General features: G+C 34.6%; 1 pseudogene; it reads right to left on the minus strand.

The window, feature by feature from the left end:
- Positions 1 to 586: 586 nt before the first annotated feature.
- Positions 587 to 12,901, minus strand: LOC150105982 (WD repeat-containing protein 3 pseudogene; annotated as a pseudogene).
- Positions 12,902 to 20,619: the final 7,718 nt, after the last annotated feature.

Raw genomic sequence — 20,619 nt, forward strand, 5'->3', positions numbered from 1 at the left:
TCTTATTTTGTCTATTCCTGGAGTGGTCTTTGGTTTTAGTTGTAGGAGTGCTTCTTTCAATTCCTGTTTTGTTACGGGTGGAAAATACATCGTTTGTTGTTGAATTTGTGTTGGTAGTTTTTTTTTTTTTTTGTTGATCGTTGGTAGTTTGTCTTTTTTGAGTTGTGTGATATTGTTTGTGAAAGCAATAATAATAATAATAATAATTATTATTATTTTTTTTTTAATTCAAAAAATTGTTCTTTTTTTATCATATAAAATTTTATATCTGAAACTGTACAATTGATTTACAAAGAAATACAGCTAAATCATAATTTACAAGATCATGATAGACTTAAAATTGCTTGTTGTTGTTGTTGCTTCTTTTCCCTTAATTTATGTTTTGCTTTTACTGCATTTGTAGCATCTAAGTTCAAAGTTCCGTCTACTCCTTCACTATCACACTTACCTTTGAGAAACTGTAGCCCAGCCATATTAAAGCCTGCTGTATATCTGAGTTTTTTAATGCCAGACACCATAAGTGATTTCATCTTCTCAATAACAGGCAACAGACTATGAGTATTTGTTATCTGACCAGAGTGAATTCTCAAAAGAAAAAGAGAACACTGACTTTCAGTGGTATTTTCCACTTCCTTTCTAGAAATAAGCTTAATATTTTCAGTAAATCCACAACATACTTAAAAGGTAAAACCAACAGTGTTTCTTCTAGATCACTATATTTTATCCTTCTTATAGCTTCTAACATATAACGAAGTGAACAAGTAGTCTTGTACACCATCATTAATGGATGTGGTGTGTATGCAGGTGATTTTTCACTTTCATCCTTATTTTTGCTGTACTGCTGCAATTTTAGTGTTTCCTCATGATAAACCTCTATGGCTTCCATCAACTGTTCAGCATATTTTATGGTTTTCTTTCCTGCTAACCCTGTTTCTTGATTTGTTTCTCCAGGTATCACTGGTTCTTCTCCTGCAGCACCTTTTTCATATTCTGCTTCAAATTCCATTTCTTGCTCTTCTTGTAGGATAACTAATTTTTCTGTTTTTAACCAGAGACGAAGGGACTTATCATGAGATGCTGTTACTACATATCGCCCATCAGAACGGATAGGCATTGCCCATACCTCTGCATGGTGACCATCCAGTGTAACAATTTTTTGAAAGTTATCTGCATCCCATTGCTTTATTTTTCGATCATTTCCTCCACTGAAGAACATATCGGTATTTGGCAGAAACTTAACACACATGACACTATCATCATGAGCAAATATGTATTTACGACATTCTCCAAAATCAAAAGTCCATATTTTGTTATCTCTGTCAGCAGATCCTGTAATAAGAAGTGTACTGTCTGATGATATATCCAAGCAGAAATTTATGTCCATACAGTGTAACACAATGCTTCAGAGTATCAGAGAAGAATATCTTCACAGCACTATCCAGTAATACCACTGCAAGATATCTTTGATTTGGACTATATTTTACTACAAGTACACCTCCTGACATCTTCAAAGTATGGCTATGCACGACACTTAGTCTAAGGCTTTCTTCATCAGAATTTTTCACCAAATCAAATACCCAGAATTTTATATTGCAATCCTCACCTCCAGTTGCCAAATGTTGCTTATCAGGAGACATGTCAAGAGACCAAACAGATGTTGAATGAGCATAAACTGTTTCTATAAGTTTTCCCGTTGAAAGACAAAATATCTCCAGCTTCCCTTCTTTAGTGCCACTGATGCAAAATCTGTCACCTGGTGCAAAAGTTGAACATAAAGCATACCCACACTTTATGGTACATACACAACTCTGACTAGCCATATTCCATATTTTTGCACTTTCTGCACTAACAGACAAAATAGCTATATTATCAGAACTAAAAGCAAGAGTATGAACATCAGTACGATGACCAGCCATTTGCATGCTTCCTAATAATGAACCCGAACTTTCAAATTCAGAAAGATTTATGCTATATAGTTCAATACTGTTGTTATTCAGCCAGACTGCTACCTTTGCAGTTCCTTTTTTTACCAGAACATCAAAAGATCTTATTTTTTCAGAAGCAAAAATAGGCTTTAACTTCTTAAATTCATGACTTAAATCAATTGATCTTCCTCCTTCATCATCCTTCTGGTCAGTGATCCCAGATAATTTCTTTTCTTTCTTCATTTTCTTTTGCAATTTCTTCTGGCATTCATCTTGAGAGAGAATGGTATATAGTCCTAACACCCAATATGATGCATGGCATCCAAGTATTGTTTCTGAAGAGTCCGTCAGCAATTTTATTGCTATTCTGTCTATATATTTCACCTACTTTAATGCACAATAGATCACTCTCATCATGTTCATCTTCACTACTTTCCTCCTCATATTGTTTCTGAATATTTAGCTTTTTTACAGGAGACATTTCTTCTTCTCCATCAAGAAAGTCCACTTTCCAAATGCAAAGGGAACTGATATCATTAGAGGTTATTAATCTTGTGTCATCCTTCAGCATAATGAAGTCCCATACCTCATTTCTATGTCCAACAAGAGTCTTAAAACAATGTTGGGTATCCAGATCCCAAAATTTGAGAAAAGTATCCACAGAACTGGAAATAAGAATATTCTTATTCTTCATGAAATAACAAGCAGTAATAATTCCTTTGTGACCTTTTAATATGAACATTCCTGCTTCATTAATAGTATCCCATAATATAATTTCAGTGTCCTTTCCACCTGGCACTAGTCTCATCCCTTGGTGATGAGAAACTGCTGCTATGAAATCATGGAAAACAACTTTATTAGTGAATAATGAACGATTTGGAGATATCAGCATTAAACGTGGAATTTTTCAAGGTGATTCCTTGTCACCATTGCTCTTCAACATTTCTATGATACCTTTGTCTGTGATTCTGAAGAAAACAAAACTTGGATATGAAATTCCTAAATGTAATATTAAAATTTTCCATCTGTTGTATATGGATGACTTGAAGTTATACGGAAAATCGGCTCAGCAAATAGACTCTTTATTGAACACAGTTCGTATTTTTAGTCAGGACATCAAAATGGAATTTGGTTTAGATAAATGCGCAATTTTATCTGTTAAATGAGGAAAAATTAATGACACTAGCAATTTTAGTTTTGATCAAGAGAAATATATAAAAGCAATTTCAGCTGACGAACAATATAAATAGCTAGGAATATTAGAAGCCAATGATATTCTCCACTCGAAAGTTAAACAACAGGCAGCATCAGAATACATCAAAAGAGTTAGAAATATTCTGAAAACAAAAATAAATGGATTAAACACAATTAGAGTAATGATTTCTTGGGCGATACCAGTGATCCGATACACAGCTGGCATAACAGATTGGACAAAAGAAGACCTGGACAAACTGGAAAACTAAAAAAAAAAACTAGAAAACTAATGACTATGCATCATGCATTACATCCACGAAGTGATGTTGACCGGTTGTACCTACCGAGGAGAATAGATGGACGGGGTCTGCTGCAAATGAGCCAGACTGTGGAAAAAGAAGAAATTATTTTAAGAAGTTACATCGACAATAGCTCTGAGCCGATGCTTCAAGCAATTATACAAGAGGGTCTTCTAAAAGCAACAGGAAACAAATCCGATTACAAAAAGGAACAACAAAATAACCGATATGTGCGCTGGAAAATTAAACCCTTGCATGGCCAATTTCTTCGAGATATGAAGACAAAATTGATGTGAGCAAGACGTGGCAATGGATACAATACGGATACATTAAAAAATAAACAGAAGGATTTATTCTAGCAGCTCAAGAACAGGCATTACCGACTAATGCAATTAAAGGAAAAAAATTTGAACATCAATAATAACAGCAAATGCAGATTATGTGATCGGAAAGATGAGACTGTAGAACATCTAATCAGTGACTGCAGCAAAATAGCTCAAACTGACTATAAATACCGCCATGATCAAGTGACAAAAAGAATTCATTGGCATGTATGCAAAAAATATGCCTTTCCTACTTCTGATAACTGGTGGCAGCATAAAATCGAGACAGTATTGGAAAACGAAACAGCAAAAATTCTCTGGGACTTTAGAATACAAACTGGTCGGCATTTGGAACACAATAGACCTGACATCAGAATTATCAAACATCGACAGGTTTGGATTATTGATATCGCAGTACCCAGTGATAACAACATTACCAACAAAGAACTGGAAAAAATGACTAAATATCGAGATCTGGCAATCGAATTTGGCCGACTGTGGCTTAAACACACCTAAGTCATCCCAATAGTTATCAGTGCACTCGGTTCAACTTCAAAGAAGCTAACCAACTATTTACAGTAATTAAGCATAAACGAAGTGACCCCATATGACCTACAAAAAAAAAAAAAAAAAACAGTATTACTTGGAACAGTCCATATTTTACGACGCTACCTAACGGACTATTCTTAGATTCTTGGGTAGAATCTGAATTCTTTATCACCAGTCAAATATTTGTTTATATGATGTTTTGTTTTGACTGTGTATCAATTATGATAATAATAATAATAATATTTTTTTTTTCCGACAACATTCCGATAATTTTTTTGAACACTTTATTATGTCTTGCATACATATAATAATTAGATTATAAAATTATAGAAATTACAAAGTTTAAAAATTCTAAAAATTACATGCGTACATATAATAATAATAATAATAATAATAATAATAATTTTTTTTTGATATGATAATATTTTTATTGATCTGCTAAAATATTTACACATACAATAAACATCTTGAGTGACATTGCACTTATAATTTTAGAGAATTCAGCACAAAGTGCTACATTTTCTACATTGGATTTCAATTAAAAATTAAAAAAAAATACTTTTTGCCTCTATATTATGTATTTACAACACATGTTCTTCTAATATTTACAATAAAGATTATACAGAATTTTTGAATATAGAATATACATAATAATAATAATAATAATAATAATAATAATAATAATAATAATAATAATAATAATTTATTTATTTATTATTATAATTTTTTTTAATGTCTCAGATAAATTGCATACGTAGTTGCTGTAATAATTATATATATATATATATATATATATATAATATTTATAACGCATTACAATTGTGAATAACAGATACTTGCAACTTAATAATTTTCTTTCTCGAAGCTTAGCAGAGCTTATCTGAGGAAGATAATAGATGATAGATGGTGGTGGTTTCATGGTTATGTTCCTCTAGTGGTCACAAGCCAGGTGTTGATTTTACTGTTTGTTGGTACGTGCTTGGTAGACTTCGACTGCTATTACAGTTTAACTTCTTTTTTTTTGTGCAAATAGGGTTGGATTTAGACATGGTGTGTTTGTTTCTTTGTGTTCTTGTAGTGATAGTTTTTGAGAGGGGGTTTTTCATAGGTTTGTGTGTGTGCGTGTGTGTGTGGGGGAGAGAAACAGGAATTGCTCTAATTTTCATTCTAGCTATAATATTTATATAGCGCCTGTTTCAGCTCTCTGTATGTTCCTAGGTTTCTGTTGTCGAACGGCAGTTTGTTTATCATGTCAGGTACGTAGAAGTTTCGGGTGGCTTTGCCATGTGATTCTTGTACTTATATGTTATGTAGTTTGTTGACTGTGATCTTGTTATTTGATATGTTGTTCTGGTTACTCTATATGTTGGGCTGTAGTAGTGTTTTAACATGACTGTGTAGTGGCATAAGTGTTTCACCTTAAATATTTTGTGTTTTGTCCATGCTTCCTACATAAGATTGGGTTGTTCCCAGAATATCAGTTTTACCATTTTATCTTGCAACTATTGTAGCCTGTTAAGTCTGTAGTCTGCGCAGAATGCATATGATGTGATTGCATATCTTAAAATGTTTTCACATAATGCTTTATAGATTAGTATTTTTATGTGGGTTGGGGCAATATCTTTTAACCTGTATAGTTTGCTTGCTATTATCCTAAGCTTTGTATGTAGGTAGTTTGTATGGCTATTCCAACTTTGATCAACATCGAAGTGAAGTCCGAGATAGCATGTTATTTTCACCTGTGTGATGGTTGTGATTTTAGGTTCTGCGCTTTGTGTATAGGAGGATGAATGCTGGATAGTGAGATATTTAGTTTCTATGGGCAGGGTTTGGGGGTTTTTGAATACCATTAGCTTTGTTTTTCCAGGGTTTATATATATGCCATTTTCGGTTAACCACTTTGTGATTTGATTGATGTCGTGTTGCATATTTGTGTAAGTGATATTTGCATTGTTGTGAATGGATACTATGGCAGTGTCGTCTGCATGCTGGAAGATTTTACTTTTTAGGGGGAGTTGGCTTATGTCGTGTGTGTATATGTTAAATAGAATGGGAGATAGGACAGCTCCATGCGGTACTCCACAGGTTACATGTACCTCTTTGCTGTATGCTGATCCTATACGTGTGATGTGCTTTCTGTTTTTCGTGTATGCTTTAAACCACTGGAGTAGACGACCTCCAATTTCGATATGGGTTAGTTTCGTTAACAAGGTTTTGTGTGTTATTGTGTCAAATGCTTTTGTTAGTTCAATGAATACCACTAATGTTATTCTGTTTTTATCCAATGCAGCGTTTATTAGGTCTGTGAAATGTTCCAGGAGTGTTGCTGTTCCTTTATTTTTTTGAAAGCCATATTGTGTTTTGGGTATGATTTGAAATTTTTCAACGTATGTGGAGAGTTTCTGATGTGCAATGCGCCCCATGATTTGGTTCATTACAGACAGTGTGGCGATGGGTCTGTAATTACTTATAATGTTTCTTTTTCCCTGCTTGTGTATGGGTGTGATTAATGCAGTCTTCAGTGTTTTAAGTATGTGTCCCGTTTCGAAGATTTTATTTAACAGTTTTTGTATAACTGGAAGTAGGTCGGTTGAGTGTTTCTTGATGTCCTTTGGTCTGATTCCGTCTATCCCCGGTACTTTGTTAGGATTAATTTGTTGAATTGCCAGTGATAGTTCTTCTTTTGTTACTGTGGGGAACCACATCGACTGGGTTGCTCGTGGACCTAGTGGAGAATGTTCGTATGTGTGAGGAGAGGTTGTTTCTTGTAGCTTTTGGACAGAGTTCACGAAGTGCTGATTAAAGTTGTTTGCCAACTGTTTAAGGGATTTGGGGTCGCAAGCAAAGCTGTGTTTTATTGTTTATGTGGCAGTGGTTCTGTGTATATTTTCCAGCATTTCATTAATCAGGTGCCAGGTTTCCTTTATGTCATTCTGAGCTGTTGTTAATTTGTTGCTGTAATAGTTTCTTTTTGCCGTTCTAATCTCTGTTGTTAGGAGATTCCGTTTTCTTTTGTATTCAGCTTTTACAGCGATATTGTTCGGCGACTTCTGAAGTTGTTTCCACAGGGCATCTTTTCTTTGTATGTCTGTTAGTATGTTGTCTGCTATCCATGGATTTTGTTTCGTTTGGTGGCGTATTTTTATTTTTGTTAATGCTTTGTTATATATTTTGTTAAATGCAAGTTTAAGATTATTATATACAGCTTCAGCAGAGTCTAAAGATGCTATCTGCATCCAGTCTGTTTTTCTGATTTCATCGTTTACTATTGTTTCGTTTAGAATGTTATGATACTGTTTTGAAGTCTCAGTAATTTTTATGGGTTCTGGTTCAGTGTGTACCTGCAATGCTGTGAAATAATGGTCTGCCAGTTTGCATGTTATGACGGCTGCTGTGTTGCTGTTTGGAGGGGCCCTTATATTTATATGATCGATGCTGGATGACGTTGTTGTGTTTCCGACTATCTCTTCTCGTGTATACGACTGTATGGATGGGGTTATGTTATATGCCGATAATAAGTTTAGGTATTGTTCTGTGTTGTTATTTATGTTCCTAATGTTTATATTAATGTCTCCTATTATTATCAAGTATTCTGAGGTGCCTACTTCCGTGGCTGAAAGCCATCTGTTTAGTTCTTGCAGGAATTTTGTGGTGCTTAAGTCGGGTGGTATGTATATTGCGTTTAATATAAGGGAGTTTTCTTGTTTGATGTTTTTAATTTCGATGCATATGTTTTCTGCGTATTCTAATTTATAGTTTATTTCTGTTACTTCTAGTTTATGTTTGGTAAATATTATTATACCACCACCACGTTTTGTTTGCCTGCAGTGTTTGTGTTGTTGGAAGTGTGGCATTTGGTAGGAGGATGCCTCTTCGTTTGTCGTAGATACTTCAGTCAGTATTAAAATGTCTATTTCGTCTTTATCTTCCTTCAGATAAGCTTGCAGGGTCAGCCAATATTTTTGAATGCTTCTGATGTTGATGTGGAGAATAGATAGTCATTTTTTGGGGATTGTTACTTGTTTAGAATCTGTTATTGATTTCAGAATGTGGCAATTATCATGTTCCGGGATGATTACGTCTGCTTGATGGTCTGTATTCATGTTGGTTGGTGTGCTGTTCCTTCTTTACGAGTTGTCAATATTCCTTTCAATGTGACAGCCTGTTGAGGTCGTCTACGGATTGTATTTCGATTGGTTTTGCGTCTTGTGTCTATCTAAGGAATATTTTGCTGGCTCTTATCCATATAAACTGGTAATTATTTTCTGTTTTTACTTTCCTTGCTTGGTAGAATATTTTCTGATAATATGGATTTAGGTATTCGGACAAGTGTATTGGGGGATTGTCGTGGTCTCCTTTCAGATCCTTGACTACTGGTTTTTTAATCCTGCTAGCTTTTATAAGTGTAGTTTTTGTTGGGCTGTTGGTGAGTCGCACTACGACGGGAGAAGGACGGGTATTATTTTCTCTTTTCCTTTTTTGTGGTAACCGATGCACTGACTGGATGTCTCTTGATTCAATGGGAGAGCCAATTTTTTGGCTTAGTTTTATTACTGTGTCTCTTAGATGTTCCGTAGCTATTTCTGGGAGACCATTTATGAGGAGATCATTTTTGTGCTGTTGTTGGTTTGAGAGTTCGTACTGTTGCTTTAAAGAGTTTAGTTCTTGCCGTAGGTCCGTTGTCTCTTTAATTAAATTATGCTGTCTTTCAGTTAGCTCTTTAACGCAGTTTTTAATTTCTCTAACAGTCTGTAATACACTTTCTACCGAGTTATTATTAAATTTAATAAATTCCTCATATTGGTTGAATTTTTATGTAATTTTGTGCGGTATGTTTTTTAAATAGTTCTCCAACTAAATCGATTAAACAGTCTTTTAGGTTTTGTAATCTATTTTCAAGTAATGCATTTAAAGTGGGCTCACCTGGGTCTGCTGTTTATAGCTGTTTACTATAATAATACTACTACTACTACTACTACTACTAATAATAATATTTTTTTTTTCTATATTTTATTATGTCTCAGTATAAGTTACATACAATAATAATATTTACAGTATTTACAATAAGGATTATACAGAATTTTTTTTTTTTTTTTTTTTTTTTGTCTCAGATGAATTGCATACATAGTTGCTGTAGTAATTATATGTATATAATATTTATAACGCGTTAGAAGTGTGTATAACAGATACTTGCAAGTTAGTAATTTTCTTCCTCGAAGCTTAGCAGAGCTTATCTGAGGAAGATAATAGATGACAGAGGGTGGTAGTTTCATGGTTGTGTTCCTATAGTGGTCACAAGCCAGGTGTTGATTTTACTGTTTGTTGGTACGTGTTTGAAAGACTTTGACTGCTATTACAGTTTAACTTTTTTTTTTTTTGTGCAAATAGGGTTGGATTTAGACATGGTGTGTTTGTTTCTTCGTGGTAGTTTATTGAGAGGGGGGTTGTCGTGGTTTGTATGTGTGGTGGGGGAGAGAGAAACAGGAATTGCTCTAATTTTCATTCTCGCTATAATATTTATATAGTGCCTGTTTCAGCTCTCTCTATGTTCCTAGGTTTCTGTTGTCGAACGGAGTTTGTTTATCATGTCAGGTACGCAGAAGTTTCGGGTGGCTTTGCCGTAGTGATTGTTGTACTTATATGTCATGTAGTTTGTTGACTGTGGTCTTGTTATTTGATATGTTGTTCTGGTTACTCTATATGTTGGGCTGTAGTAGTGTTTTAACATGACTGTGTAGTGGCATAAGTGTTTCACCTTAAATATTTTGTGTTTTGTCCATGCTTCCTGCATAAGAGTGGGTTGTTCCCAGAATATCAGTTTTATCATTTTATCTTGCAACCATTGTAGCCTGTTAAGTCTGTAGTCTGCGCAAAATGCGTATGATGTGATTGCATATCTTAAAATGTTTTCACATAATGCTTTATAGATTAGTATTTTTATGTGGGTTGGGGCAGTGTCTTTTAATCTGTATAGTTTGCTTGCTATTATCCTAAGCTTTGTATGTAGGTAGTTTGTATGGCTATTCCAACTTTGATCTGCATCGAAGTGAAGTCCAAGGTAGCGTGTTGTTTTCACCTGTGTGATGGTTGTGATTTTAGGTTCTGCACTTTGTGTATAGGAGGATGAATGTTTGATAGTGAGATATTTAGTTTCTATGGGCAGGGTTTGGGGGTTTTTGAATATCATTAGCTTTGTTTTTCCAGGGTTTATATATATGCTGTTTTTGGTTAACCAGTTAGTGATTTGATTGATGTCGTGTTGCATACGCACACACACACACACACACGCACACACCACTTCAATACTTTACATCATATCAAATGTCATAATAAATATATATCATTATTTATATTACTGTGATCTACTAATGTTAACAAAAATATGGTTTTTCTGTAATAAGGAAATGAGAGAGAGAGAGAATGTATTCTGCTCGCATTTTCTGGACATGAAACTTTCGCATCCATTGACGAAGCTGCGATGATATTAAAATATCCAACAATTAATTGATTGTTAATTACGTGACCTTATTAAACGTGTCCGAAACACAGGCGTGGTGGAATAGTGTAGGAAAAAGCGTACATCACAGAGAGGAATAAAAATGATTATTTTCCGAATAAAATCGTTACATGCATTTTTTTATACGCTTCAGTTATAATAACAAGAATTCGCCCAGGGTGAAAAATTCTGCTAAGGTTCTAATAATATTCTTTCTGTAGAAACGTCGCTATATTGCAATATTATATCTAAATTTGAAGTCGTGAGATCTCCATATAAAAGAAAACATCGGTTAACCAATTATCTGAAAATCACCAGTTGGGTCGATGGATATACACAATTACAGATGAGAAGTTCTAATTCATTACAGTTGATTTTGAATATATCAAATATAATCATATTCATGAATAGTGAATTCATGAATATGATTATATTTAATATAATCAGTCTTTAATATATTCAATATCCAATATTCATATTGGATACTGAAGACGTTCAATATTTATCAAATTGAAATCTTTGAATATTGATGTCACATACGGAATATATTTAAAGTTATTGTCGCAGTGAAAACTAATTTTATAATGCGCCCATCATTATGACGTCACAATCGAAATGCAAACCATTTTCCCTATAAATATCAACAGATGTGTAAAACTGGCGCTGCTTCATGACTAGATATGAATTTTATCCGTGTTGCGATACCGTTTGTGTTTTCGAAGTAGGTGAGCGGTGTTCTTCATTATGAGCGTCCGTAGCTCAGTCGGTATAGACTAAGCCCAAAGTCAAAAAGACCGGGTTCGATTCCCGTCCATGACGTGAGGAATTTTTAGAGGGTCTCTTTTCACCGGCGGTGGGTATAGCCGGTCTCATACGGAGGTAGAGGGTATTTTACACCTGGAAAGTCTGGTTTTTCGTCCCTCAGAACAGGGAAACCGGCTCCGTTAACACACACATTTTTACAGACATAAAAACACACTCAATCCCTCATTAGGAGGATTCAATCCGCCCTAAGGGACGGAGAGGAAGTGGGGAGTACCCATACGAAATAACTAGATAACATCTTCTTTATGAAGGTGTTCTTAATCAAGGAAATCGTGGCTACCTGCGTAGAACTTGTAGGACATGAAGTAGCACAATGGCGATTCATCTTGCTATGGACCGTACATTGGGAATCGATGTGTGGCATACCTAAAGACAATTTGTTAAGCTGTTGGTTTAGGTATGGATTACTGGATGCGCACCTACTAGCGGGCGAAAGGCAGAGGGGGAGTAGGCGCAGCCGTGGTCAGGATGGGGTAGGGTGGAGTGTGGAAATTGCAGCCGTGTCCAGTAATTTCCTGCACACAGAATGAGGGACTGCTCGAGGTGGTTAATCTGCTGTCTGTAAGCTAGATGGAAAAGCTGTGGACTGTAGATTAATATTGGCAGGATGTGCGATCGATTTACATATGACAATATGAATGCGATGACAGTATTATGGCGATTAGATGTTGAAAGCACGACAACACTCTATTCGCATTTGTATATGAACTAAAGGAATAATGAGTCATAAGCCACTAATTTGAGGATACCTCAAATAGAAGTATTTACAAATGCGTCATTATATATGATGGATTGTTATTTATGCAGGTGGGCGCAAGTAAACAATTAAAATTTATAAAACAAGTAAAATTTGCAAGTAAACCATTTCCTATCTTCCTATCGAGATGTAATTTCTCAGCTTGCATCCTCGAAGCTTTTTCATTAAGCTTATCTGAGGATGACACTGGTTACTCATTGTTTATTATTACTAACGTTTATGACACTGGTTAGTTATTGTTTGTTTATTAATGATGGATACTTGCTGGGTTGGAAGTATCCATTATTAATGACGGATATCTGGTATCCACTACAGCTGTAGGTTGAGAAGATCATTCACAATATGAAACGGATTCCGTTTCACATTGACTCGTATGCTGCGATCTGACATACTTTTATGTCGAACAATCAGTAAAGAATTGACAAATGTTTTTGATTAACTCCGCCTAACGTAGAGTCGTTGTCATCGTAATATGCGCGTTCACGTTCATGTCACCTCTAGACGAGAGGTGCTGTCATGAAGAAAATACCCATTGTTTATTGTTATGATCTAATTGTTTTAATAATCAAATTAATAAATATGTAATATTTAATATGGAATGAAATTATGAAATTACAGTTATGTAGATTTAGTGTGCTAATGGTAAAAATGTATACAATAATGTTCTTCTCCATCAAAAGATGATGCACACACACACACACACACACACACGCACGCACGCACGCACATCTTCTTTACACAAATTATAATACAATGCCGCAGTTTGTAATAAATAGTTGTAAATTAGTTAACCAGCAAACTACTTTCTTTATATGTAATTTCTGCTTTAAAATATTTAATTGTAGCATTGATGAAGGAATATGGACACTCTTACCTGCTGAAGTTCTGGTGCAAATCTTCAAGCTATTGAAAATGGATGATTTAGATAGTGTTAGAAAAGTGTGTGTTAGGTGGCACGATATTTGTAACATCCCATGCTTTCATGAAGGTACTCTTTTAGAACTGAAAGGAGTGAGCACAATCGACGATCTAAATAAGGATCTTGTTTTCTTCAAGACGTAAGTAGGTTTGAATATCTGTAAACTATATTAATCTTTCTCACCATAGTTTGTAGGCTACAATGTTGGCTCGTTGAAGGCTATAATTAGTCTTCAAATCGAGAATCTACTAATTTATTTGCTTTGCGACTTTTGGTTAACACAATAACACAAACAAAAGACTGAGAAACATATCATGAGATCTAGAATACAGAATTAGATAACCACGAATTCCTAGTAACAGGAATTTACTTTAAGCAGATATTTTGGCTGTCTGAAATTTCATTTTAAGTTTACTTTGTGTTTTAATATAAAGAATAATTCCCCAGAATTTCTTATTTCACTATAGTAATAACATATGGAAGATTACATTGTATAGTAGAAGCTCCTTTTGTTAAAGAAGCATATATATATATATATATATATTATATATATATATATATATATATATATATATATATATATATATATATATATATATATTGAAAGAAGTCAAACGGACACCCTCATGGGCACGTTACATATATATATTGAAAGAAGTCAAACGGACACCCTCATGGGCACGTTACATGGTGCCATGAAAAGAGTCACGTGTTTTTACCCAGTATAAATTGGAGGAATGTGATGCTCCCAAGTCAGTGCAACTCTGTCCGGATGAAATAGTTGCTAGAAGGGAACTGACAGAGTTTGATAGGATTCCATGTTGTAGGCCTATTTGTTCAGCAGATTGCCATAGTGAACCATCAAATCAAATACACTCACCGAAGGTTGAGTATGTTGATCGTAGGTTGCTATGAGGTATAATATGTAAAGATAAAGTTTTAGATTAAGCCCTGTTTTTTCAAGCTCTCTGAGGTCTGCAAAGTAGGGATAAGTCATTCATTTTCTCTCAGAATCGTCTTGTTAATTCAGTTCAGTTTATTCTAAATCAGTATAAGAATGCCGTGGGAATTTTCATAGAATTGCATTAGCAGGGATTCACTAAAAGAAATATCTCAAGATGATAGTTTATGTGGATTAAGTGGAAATATCATGCAATTAGAAGCAAGTAGTCTTCTTAAAACTTTAAGGAATTTCAAATTTATCGCATCCTTAGTAATGTGGTATAATATACTTTTTGAAATAAATTTTACAAGTAGACAACTTCAGAATACAAGCCTTGATATAAATGGTGTCTTAAATTGTGTTAATGATACAAAGAATTTCTTAATGAAAATCCGAAATGAGGATGAATTTCAAAAGATGTTAACAGATGTTATAAAATTCGCCGAGGTCTTAGGTGTAACGCCTAATTTTGAACAATAAACAGTTAAGACTTAGAGGAAAAAAAAAGAAACAATTTGTATATGAAGCAGAGGATGAATTCATAACAGATTTTAAACAGAAATTTAAGTTAGATTTTTATTTTTCAATTATTGATACCGCAATTGCATATATTGATGAAAAATTCAAGCACACGTCTACAATTAACGAAAAGGTTGGTTTTCTTTTAAATATATATGAATTTCAAAAAATTACTTCAGCAGAACTGCTTAACAATGTTTGATATTGGAAAATTATTTACCACGATCATTCTAGAGATATTGACGGAACAGATTTATGTAGTGAATTACAAATAATTAGGAAGGCGAATTCCAGAAAATACTTCCTCATTAGATGTCCTGTCATACATATGCAAAAATAATTTAGAATATAGTGTTCCAAATGCGTTTATTGCTTTGACAATTTTTTCGACATTTCCAGTATCGGTAGCAAGTTCAGAAAGGAGTTTCTCGAAATTAAAACTTACAAAAACTTCACTTGCTCTACGATGGCGCAGGAACAACTCACTGGTCTAGCAATAATATCTATAGAGCATGAAATTGCATCTACAATCAATATAGATGAATATTTTATATTTCATGTTTAGAGCATTATTTTATAGTCCTATTTAGTTATATCTTCTTTGAGTGCCATCTCCTATCGGAGGACGGCGACCACCTTGGCAAATTTTGAGCGATTCTCAGCCACTCTGAGCAGTCTCTCAGAGTTCATGCCAGTCCACTGTCTTATGTCTGCCAGCCAAGATTTTCTCCGTCTTCCTGTCCTCTTCTTCCATTTATCTTCCATTTTATAATCATATTTATTTATATGCGATTACCAAAAGTGAATTCTTATTTGTAAAATGGTAGTAACAGTAATTATAATGTTTTGTTTAATAAAATCACTTTATTAGGTTACCGTATGAGTTTGTCGCTTAATATATATCAAAACATTGTTGTTGTTTTTTTGAAAAAATAAAAAAATTAAACAAAACCAAGGGGCTCTCAAATTTGAGAAAAATTTAACAAAGGGCTCGGGCGAACCCCTTATAGCTCAGCACTGGCTGTACACTTTTAAATGCACGATTTTTTTCCTCCATTCTTCAAATGAATAAAATACTCTGGGTTTACTTAGCCTGCTGAAATAGAATTAATATCGTTTTTCATCGTAACAGATTAAAACTACTGTTGTATTTACATATAGCAAGAAAACATTTTACAGTTTAAAAGATATATTTCAGTGATTACACCACATTTTTATATTATTCAGTTATATAAAATACTGAAATAATAGTTCCCGACAAGTTCCGTAAATCGTAGGATTTACATCTTCAGTGGGTAAATAGTATAACTTAAAATTTAAACAAGAGAATTAATAAATACAAATCATAACCGTCTGGCTATTCATAAAACTCAAATAACAGAATGCAGATACATAACGTTATTGATCTTGAACAATACTGGACGATGTCACGTGTTCTTGTTCTAGTTCATACAGTCCGAGCTCAGATTGAGGTAGATATTTTATTTTAGTTGACCACACTTGATGGAGAATTAAACCTTGATTTTTATTGCATTGGGTTGGGTTTTTTAGCATATTAGCAGTTTCTTTAAATTTTCTTGTATAACTCTTGTTTTCTATGTATGACATTGTCTTGCTTTCCATACCACTTCCAATGGACACGATGTACTCTGGCATAAAACGACGATGTGATACATACCAGGAATTAGAAGTAATCAAACATACAGCCATCCTAAATGAATATAATCCTAAAACAACTCGAAAAATCATCAGTCACTTCTCGCCACATCAAACCAAACAGGAAGAAGTCCATGGGATTCCCATACCTTACGTTAAAGGCATCTCCGAACGTCTTTCTAAAATTATGAAGAAATACAATTTTGCCACTACTTACAAACCTATCAACCAAATTTACAACTTGTTACCTTCTAATAAGGACAAACTCTCACCTTTGATGTTGCCATTACGTACATTTGTTTACATATAATACATACATTGGTTTACATGTGATACGTACATTACATGCATTGGGTTACATATGATACATCATGGATGAGAACTAATTTCTCTGCTTTCATCCTCGAAGCTTATATATAAGCTTACTGAGGATGACACCAGTTGGTTATTATTTATTGTTTTTTTTTGCTGTGTTGGGAAGCTACGAAATCTATGATTGAGAAATTCACACACACACACACACACACACACACACACACACACACACACACACACACACACACACACACACACACACACACACACACACACACACACACACACACACACACACACACACACACACACACACACACACACACACACCCACGCACGCAGACACACACACACACAACCACGGAGTTCTTTTCGTTCAGTATTAGTGCTCACCATGATGATACTGGCGCTCTGGAACTCATCACTGATGGTTTCTGCCAATGGTAGCAGTTTATGCGTACCACCCGTTTTAACACCCTGCTGTCTCCCTGTCAGTCATTTTCGGCGACACGATGGGTGTTTTCCCGGCACTAGTGATGCCAGAACGTCTCCGTTTGTTGATACCATCTCCAACCGTTGATTTTGGATGCTCCAGTTGAGCAGCAATGGCACATATGGACATGCCACAATGTGACAGCCCACCCCGTTTTTGCAAGGCTCGATTAAGGCTAGCTTGTTGAGTTCCTCTCCTGATTTGCTGACTAGATATCATTTCTTTTCCATAGTATACAAAGAACCTACAGTGTGTTCTATCAGGTTTGAATCTTACACTGGGCATGGATGCTTGTGAATGTTTTTAAGTAGTAGATGAATTTCGCACAATATACTAGAACTAACTTGCGTATTAATTAATGCTGAATAGCTTGAAAGAAGCAACCATATTTGGTCTCTCGACAGGGTTTCCTCGTTATCTTGACCTTTAATCTTCCCATGGTACTAAATGAGCTATTTGATTTCAACTTTACATTGGTGGGAATGAAATAATTAAAAAAAAATCATGTACATGTACGGCATAAGAATCAGGGAGGAATATACGAGGTGTAACAATTTAATTTCCGGAATGGCCACGTAGTGTCGCCGGTGTGGTGGTTTGGTTGGAGTTCTTGAGAGATTAGAAACATTTATTGAACAAATACTATTGAAACCAACTATACGAAACTTTCTTTAGTTGAAATAGTAACTGAAACAATTTTTGTAGCTGATTTATAAAAGTTCAATGTGCTTATCACCTGTCACATAGCACACATGAAAACGATACGTGACTTCTTGCCACACAGAAATTAACATCTGACAACCAATCGTTTCGAAAGCTCTGCATATGCGGTCCTTCAGATCAATCAAGTTTTTTGGCAAAGATGATACATAAACTTTGTCCTTAAGAAAAAATCTTGGAACGTAAAAACGGTGACCGTACGGTCACCAACCCTGCCACGGATGGAACAACATCCATTCATGGCAGGTTTCCCTCTATCCTGCAACCTTTCACTTTTTCTACTACAGAAGTCTCAGACTTCATCATCTGTCTACCTGCAATTGTTTAATGCACACAGTGCAGCCCACTTTGATTTATTGTCCATCTGTATATACTAGTGTCTCAAGAAACAATACTTGTGTTGGCTGCACTGCTGATTTTCCTGACATTACTATTTTCAGTCAGATCCCAGCTGACTGCAGTAATTATACAGCACAGTTGCATGCCATTTAGCTTGCACCTGTGCATATAAAAGAAAACCGCATCCAAAAGTTAAGTTTGTAATTTATATAAACTGATTGAGCTCTTTACAGGATATCTCTTCTCCTATGTATCATCCAGATCCAGTGCTGTGTGAGGTGTCACACCCGTTGCAAATGAAAACCCTTAATTTTGATGTGCTGGATTCCCAGCCACATTGGAATTAAGGAAAATGAGAGTGAAACTGCAGCTGCAGCTGCAGCTGCTCGATTAGCTTATACTTTCTCTACGTACTGTTTGACATTACCATATACTGACTACAGACAGTTTATAACATCAAAGGTAATTGATCAATGGCAGGAAATATTGACAAACAAATTATATGACATTAAGCCTGAAAATAAGCATTCGTCTAGTCAAAGTAGAAAACGAAAAGAGAAAGTTGTTCTTGCTAGGTTCTCAGTAGGTTACAATCATTGTACACATTTTTTATTTAGTGAGGTCAAATGACTGCCATGTGTGAAAAATACAACACGAGCGAGGAATGAAATTTTTACCAATCTAGCCAAGTCAGGCAGATGCTTTCAGAGTCAGATTGAATGATGTTTTTAACTTTATAGAAAGAATTAATTTGTACGCATTTTTGAAAATTATGGAGACAACTACCGTGTTTGAATAAAAACTTTAGTTTAATATAACTAAAATCTACATTCGACGTTTCGACCTTTATGTCAAGGTCATCTTCTGGAGCATACAACTATACACAGTAATTAAAAGAAAGAATTAATTTGTACAAACACATTTGACTGTAATTTTATTTATATGTAGATATTGCATTGCTTAACTTAATATTTGTACTTCCTTCCATATTATTTACTACCTTATTTTTGACTATTTGTGAACTGCTGTAGCCTTTGACCTTGTGTATTGGTGTAACATTGCTGTAATTTTATTTATATGTAGTTTTTATGCATACATATTCTTTACGAATTTTATTTATATGTATGCATTGCATTCCTTTGGCTTAGTTTTTGTACATGCATACTGTTCACAATTTTCGTTGAATGTTTAGGTATTATTGCTGTAACATTTGATCTTGTGTATTGGTGTAATGCTATGGCGCAGTATGACCTTGCTGTTCTTCCTCCAATAAATTATAAACCAAGCAACCAACCAATCCTCCTTGAAAAATCCAAATAATAAATTAATGAATAAAACAGAACTATCTGAATATTAACACCCGTCCCTCCCTTAAAAAACTTCTTTTTTTTCTATTCTGCCTCCTACACAGACGTCTCTACAAGTCGTATCGTTCAACTAATTTCGACGAAATGTACTTGTAAAGATCCTCTGAAGAATTCAGTATAATCGATATGAAATAACGTAAGCTATTACATGAGGCGGTGAGAGGTGTCCATTTCTCCATGAACTACCTCTACCGGTTGCATCATCCCACAATCGCTTTCTAATTCGCATTAAAAGCTACCTTTAATGCGAATCCCATTCAAGAATGATTATAGATATACCGCACATTTAGTACTGTGAGTATAATATCCAGGTCATCTCCTCTAGTGACAAAATGTGGAACTTTTTGGAGACACCTCAGGTTCCCAACAAGCACGATAATGAAATTCTTCCACCGCCTAAAGACTTTCATCAATATCGATGCTACACACAGTGGGATTTGAACCCACATCTCTTAGCTAAAACGCGGATACGTTATTCAGTCTGCCACCTAAGTCGGCCGATGTTTTATTATTATTATTTGGTTTAATTATTAATGTTGACAATTTTTAATTGGGTATAATTAAATTAAAGATACCAAGAAAATGTATTATTGTTTAATCCTTTATCCAAGTGTAAGCAAATTAATTTGCGCGTGAAGGTGTATTTTTTTGACATCTTTAATTTAATTATTATTACTTGAACCTCCAATTTTCTGATATAATTATGTTTCTGGTATGATTATCTCTTTTCAGATATGGGCCAACACTGAAAAATATAGCTATTGAGTGTCAGCGGAGTAATTATATCGATAAAGAATATATACAGGTTGTAAAAGACATATCCATGTCACTAAAAGAGCGAAATGTAAAAAAAGTAGTCATCTCACAAATGTGGAATTTATTTGAAAATCTAGGCAATCCATTAGTAACAAGTTTACATAAGAGTATGCACAGTATATTTATTAATAACCTGAGAATAGTAAAGTTTATTGATACAAAAT

The sequence above is a fragment of the Typopeltis vanoorti genome, chromosome 6 (genome assembly GCF_054136105.1).
Source record: "Typopeltis vanoorti isolate ZY-2024b chromosome 6, IOZ_Tvanoo_1.0, whole genome shotgun sequence".
Lineage (NCBI taxonomy): Eukaryota > Metazoa > Arthropoda > Arachnida > Uropygi > Thelyphonidae > Typopeltis > Typopeltis vanoorti.